The sequence below is a fragment of the Muscardinus avellanarius genome, assembly GCF_963383645.1.
Source record: "Muscardinus avellanarius genome assembly, chromosome: 1".
In the NCBI taxonomy this organism is placed as follows: Eukaryota; Metazoa; Chordata; class Mammalia; order Rodentia; family Gliridae; genus Muscardinus; species Muscardinus avellanarius.
Window position 1 is genome coordinate 161,170,471 of NC_137786.1, and position 6,926 is coordinate 161,177,396.

A 6,926-nucleotide genomic window follows, 5' to 3' on the forward strand; every position below is an offset into this window, starting at 1 on the left:
TCTTTTAAATGATGTAGGTGAGCCCAATAAAATTGAAAAGGTTATTAAAAGTGAATGAGAGGGGTAGAAGACAACATCAGAAAGAGATGTGGCCATCGAATGAGGTCAGAAAATGCCACATGAAAGTAATTGATTTACCTTTGCTAGCTCTAAGGAGAGGTGTTGAACACTTACAAGCTGAGAGATGTGAATTGAATATGAGATCTGGAAATACCAAGAGGATGGAATTTCCTTGTGTCACAAAAATTAATCCAGCCTTCCTAACACTTGAGTTTCAGTCCAATGATACTCTTGTTAGATCTCTAACCTAAAGTATTGTAAGACAAAAAAAAATCACATACTTTTAACCAGGTGTGGTGGTTCCTGACTATAAGCCTTGGGATTACTTAGGAGGCGGATACAGGAGGGATGGAGTTTGAGCCAGCCTCAGCAGTTTAGTAAGATCCTCAGCAACTTAGAGAGATCATGTTTCAACAATAAAATAGGGGTGAGGGAGTAGATCAGAGGTATCATGCCTTCTAATTCAATCCTTAGCAACACACACAAAATTTCACATAGTTTTTTCCATCAAGTTTGTGTAATTTATAATGCAGCAAAGAGAAATCATAAAGTTGCCAAATAGAAAAACATAATCTTCCCATATTTATTTGTTTTCTACTAAAATCCAAATATTGATTTTAAGAAATCAAAACTGGCTTCACCAGAGAGAGATGTTCCCACAAAAAGTAAAAAAGGTATATATTAACATATGTAATAAAAGAAGTTATATTAAAAGGCTATATATTACTGTAATATGGTAAACCACAGGACCTGAAAAGAATCTCAATAAGATAAATAATCCAGGAAGTTATCTTCTAGAAAAAATTATTACTAATTTTCTATTTAGTATAGAAACTTGATTTTCAGTAGTAATATACAAAGTAATATGATATTTCACATATTTATTGATTTATTTGCTAGCTTACTTATATTGTTATCTCTCACATATATGTATATATTTGAGATATATCTATATGTGAGATATATCTATATGTGAGATATACACATGGAAGAAAGGAGAACGAGAGAAAGAGAGAAAGAAAACAAATTTGGGGGGTTGAGTACTGGGAATTGATCCCAGAAGAATTCTACCTATGAGCTACATACCCAGCCCTATTTATTTATTTATTTATTTATTTATTTATTTATTTATTTAGAAACAAGGTCTCACTGAGTTATAAGTCTCACTACTTTCTGAGGCTGTCCTGGAACCTGTTTCTCCTGTCTTGGCCTCCTAAGTATGGGGATTACAGGTGTGTACCATCATGTCTGGCTATATTTTTATGTGTGTATGTATGTGTATATATGTATGTGTGCGTGTGTGTGTGTGTGTGTATACATATATACTGGGACTTTCTACTTAATGAGCTATACCCTTAGCTCAATTTTATTTTTTGCCTTGGAAGAATGTCTGCCTTGGTTGTTGGGGCAGTCCTTTAACCCGCAGTTATCCTGTCTCAGCCTTCAAAGTACAGATATTTCATGTGTAAGCACCACGCCCAGTTACTACTTTTATTTTTATTTTTATCAGAGTAAGCTGGAGAATAATAATTTTACTGGACACTTTAACTTGCCCTTGACTAGAATGCATATACAAAAATACTTCTGTCTAAAAGAATTCAGAACTTTTTGTAACATATATATTTGGCAAGATGTCATAAAGCTGGATCTAAGAAAAATCCATATGACCTTATTTTTCATTATAACTCTATCCTAAAGCTGTTTAAGGGAAGACTATAAAGAAGTTGTGTGTCATAATAACAGGCTTTTATACAGCTATTTTATAGATACACAATTGTTCTATAATAAATGTTATCCCACTTCTGCAGCAAACAAGGATATGCCAGGTAACAAAGTGTTGAGTTATTGACCTGTAGAGCTGATCATTCATCTCCATCATTCCTCCCTATTGTTGGCCCTCTGTCTGGATTAGACCCTTGCTCTCTTTTCCACTTCATAAATCATAACTTGGTTTTAGAGAAGGAGTTGGCAAATTTCATTTACACAAAGGCAAGAATAACAAATTGTTCCCCATTTCCAGAAATTATCATTAACCCTGATGCTCTTTGTTCTTCAAGTTGGTCCTGTCCTCAGAATCCTCTTCAAAGGAATACTTTAGGCTAATCACATCAAGTGACAGAGTGGATCAGATGAGAAAATCTATCTCCCAATATTCCATTTAAATTCAAAATAAACTTTAAAACTAGTTGATATCTTCTTTATGAGCTTGATTAGATGAGAAAAATCTATCTCCCAATCTATCTCCCAATATTCCATTTAAATACATAATAAACTAAAAAACTAGCTGATTTCTTCTTTCTGAGTTATTTTCAATTTTTATTGAAAAAATACCTAATTGCCAGGCATGGTGGCACAGGCTTGTAATCCCCGCGGGAGGCTGAGATAGGAAGATCGCTCAGGTTCGAAGCCAGCCACACTCGGTTAAAAGACCCTGTTTCCAAATAAAAAGTATAAAATAGGTCTGGGAGTGTAGCCCCAAGATAGAAGGGTTTCCAGGAAACCCAGTACCACACACACACAGACACACACACACACACACAAAAAAAAAAACACAGAAAAGAAAGAAAAAAAAGAAAAAATGCTTAATTTCTTACAAATTACTACCAAATCTCAAGGACTCAGTAGGTACATATGGCAAGGCAGAGGGCTCACCACTCTTTCTGAATATTGAAAAATGAATAATTCCTGTTGATAGATTTCTTGATTGATTTCTTTATAACTCATGATCTATAGCATAATATGCTCCCTTCAACTTTTCATGTGTTTTTCTGTTTATGTAAATCTGTTTTTTTCTCGAGCTTGGAAGTTCTTTCAGATTATTAGCAATGGTTGCTGTTCCCTTTATCCTCCTTTTTCCCAAGTCCAGAGACAAATTTAATTTAAAAAATGTTTTCTTTTTAGATGATCCCTTATTTAGCTAAATTCTTGGAAGAAGAACTTAAGGTTCAATAGTTGGACAACATTTTAATGTAGGAATGGTAAAATAAAAAGAAAAGCCATATATTTACCTTATATTATTTGTTTCTAAGCAATAGAAATGTAATTAAACTAATTATGCAGGCACAGCACAATGTCTCCGTAGCTAGTTCACAAAACTGGATAATGGATCCTGGCAGGGCTGTTCACTAGGTTTCACTGTTGTATAGATCAATTTATCTTTTCCCTTCCCTTTTTCTTTATTTTTTCTTCCTTCTTTTCTCCCTTTTCTTAGAAGACTATCATTATGTTACCCTGATTTGCTTTGAACTCTTGAGCTCAAGGGATCATCCTGTCTCAACCACTCAAGTATCTGGGATTTCAGGCATGTGACTCCAGGCTCAGCTAAATTCTTGACACTAGTCTTATATTTATTCTTTTTTGAAAATCTGTGCTGATGGCTGCATGGCAACAATGGTGAGTCATGAGACTGCCAGGCACTGACTGATTCTTATACCAGTTGCAATATGCATTGGAATATAGTATCCAGAAAGATGGCCTTCAACTCCTAGTCAAACTCTAAAAGGACCAGAATTAAGGTCATGTAATTGAGACTTTTAAAAGGCAATAACTAGGAGGAAAGGGGCAACAGGAAGAGGTTGAGCTATAGAAAGGGCCCTATAGTGAAGCAACTAATGTGACCAATCAGAGGGTATGGAATAGTGGAGGACGGAGCCTCTTTAAAACGCAAGAGGTACATAAACAAATGTATCATAGTTAATCACCAAAGAAGCATGGGATGGAGGGGGGGGGAGGGAATGGGATGGGGGCTGGATGAGGACTAATTAGATGATGTGTGCTTGTATATCCTCTCAAGTCTTGTACTCCAATGTGATTGATATATGACTACAATGCACCAATTTAAAAAATTAATTAATTAATTAAAAAAATAAAAATACCAAAATAAAATAAAATAAAAGGCAAAATAAATATAAATTCTGAAAGAAAATAGAAATTATGATACCAGAAGAAAAGATTAGGAATGCTGTGAAACAACCTGAGGAATTTATGAAAGATTGGTAGATTCTTCATCTTACTTATTTAAATTATTAATTAATTAATTAATTTGTGTGTGTATGTGGAACTGGGGATTGAACCCAGGGTACTCTACCTCTGAGCTACAACCCCATCCCTATTTTATTATTTTGAAACAAGTTCTAACTAAGTCCTGGAGGGCCTCACTATGTTGCTGAGACTGGCCACAAACCTGCTATCCTTCTACCTCAGCCTCCCAAGTACTGGATTTATAAGCATGTGCCACCATGCCTGGCTAATAGTTCCAGGATTATAGTAGTAGCCTGAGGATAGAAACTAAGAAGCAAAATGGAATTTGGTCAGTGTAAATTGAGTCCCCCTATGTGGACTACAACTTGCTATATGTGATTATTGGTATATAGAATGCTGTCCTATATATTTGCAGGGGGATAGCTGTGATTTATCAGATGAATGTTGCTCAGCATGTTAGAAACAGGAATATTTAGGACTTAAAGTTAGTAAGTTTGATCAGGAAACACCATTGTGCTAGTTTCACTTGGAGCTTTGGGCGATTCGTGAATATATTATTTTTCATTTCATAAAAATAAAAGAGTAAGAATGCATGAATTACTAGAAAGATAATATGATTACAACAGTCCTGGGCATTACATTTAAAGAGTAGAAGTTATGGAAGTGGATTTAGATGAATGGAAAGGCAGTCCCAGTGGAGAGAGAGAGCGAGGACAAGGGAGGCATCCATGTACTTGCCCATTGGAGGTAGTAATAATCAAATACTGAATAGATCATACAGGATATGGAGATAGACAACATTGGAAATGGATATGGAAAATGTGTGAGGCAGTATGGCATTTTAGCAGAGAACATTTTGAAATGCATTCTTAACCAGGTATGATTGTATATGCCTATAATCCCAGTACTTGGGAGGCTGAGACAGGATGATCATAGGTTCGAAGCCAACCTCAGCAACATAGTGATGCCTACAGCAAAATAAAAGGGCCAGAGCTGCAGCTCAGAGGTAGAATGTACCTGGTTTCAATCCCTGGTGCCACACACACACACACACACACACACACACACACGCAGGGAAACGCATGCTCATGCAAAACAGCATTCTTAGTTACTTTTATGTTTTGCCTGAATGTCAGAATCCTTAAAGTAATTACCTGTTTTTGAAGGAGCTTCCCCTCCACCAGTTGCCACCACTATATATGTATCTCATTGATATCATAAGAAGGAAATATTTCCTGCCCTATTATTCGGATATCACCAGATTTCCACTGAAAATTCAGTGATGTTGGATTCAAGACAGAAAGAGTTTTGAAAAATGTTAAAAGTCAGCCGGGTGTGTTGGAGCACACTTGTAATCCCTGAGCTTGGGAGAAAGAGACAGGAGGATCGTGCAGGTTTGAAGCCAGCCTCCCTGGCTTAAGAGACTCTGTTTTTATTTTTTTAATTTTTTAAATTTATTATTATTTTTTTGTAATCATACATCACTTTGGAATACACTTTGGAAGACTTGAGAGGATATACAAGCACTTATCATCCATTAAGCCCTCATGCAATCCCCATCCCATTCCCTCCCCCTCCCTCGATCCCATGCTTAATTGGTGATTATCTTTGATATAATTGTTTATGTACCTCATGAGTTTTAAAGAGATTCCATCCTCCCCCATCCCCTTCCCTCTAATTGGTCACCTTAATTGTTTCTCAATAGGGCCCTTTCTACTACTTGACCTCCTCCTATTACCCCTTTCCTCCTAGTTATTGATAATTAGGGGAAGCATCTGGATTTTATTTTCTGTGCTATTTCTCTGTGCATGCCTCATTGCAAGTTCCGGCCCTACTCTTGACAGCCCCAGTAGTGGCCTGGCCACCTGGAGGACTCTGATCCCGACCTTGGTGGCTCCAGCACCAGCCTTGCCTCATGGGAGGCTCCAATCCTGGCCTCGCTGGCTCCTGCACAAAACTAACCCCTCAGCTGGCTCCTCTCTCGACCTCAGAGGCCCCAGCACTGGCCTAGTCTCACGACAGGCTCCGATCCCAGCCTCGCTGACCCTGGTACCAGCCTAACCCCTCAGCAGGCTCCTATCCTGGTCTCGTAAGTCCCAGCTCCATCCTTGCCTCACGGCAGTTTCCGATCCCAGCCTCGCTGGCCCTGGCACTGGACTAACCCCTCGGCAGAGTTCAATCCCAGCCTCAGAGGACCCAGCACCGGTGTTGCCTCATGGTAGGATCCAATCCTGACCTTGCTGGCCCTGGCACCGGCCTAACCCCTCAGCTGGCACTGATCCCTGCCTCAGTAGCGGCCTTGCCTCACGGCAGGCTCTGAACCCAGCCTCGTTGGCCCCAGCACTGACCTCACCTCTCCACAGGCTCCAATCCCGGCCTTGGAAGCCCCAGCACTGGCCATACCTCAAGGCAGGCTCCAATCCCGGCCTCGCTGGCCCCAGGACCGGTCTAACCCCTCGGCAGCCTCTTATCCAGGCCTCGGAGGCCCCAGCACCGGCCTTGCCTCACAGCAGGCTCCGATCCTGGCCTAGATTGCCCTGGCACTGGCATAACCCCTGGGAAGGCTCCAATCCCAGCACTGGCCTTGCCTCGCGGCAGTTTTTGATCCCAGTCTCGCTGGCCTAACGCATCAGCTGACTCTGATCAATACCTCAGAGGCCCCAGCACCAGCCTTGCCTCATGGCAGGCTCCGATCCTGGCCTCACTGGCCCCAGCACTGACCTATCCCCTAAGCAGGCTCTAATCCCTGCCTCGGAGGCTCCAACACCGGCCTTGCCTCACGGCAGGCTCCGATCTGAGCCCCCTGTTAACCCAGCAGGTTGTCCCATGATCCCAAGGTGTGTGGTGGTAGTATTCTATCTCTGAGGTAATTTCTTCAAAATTCC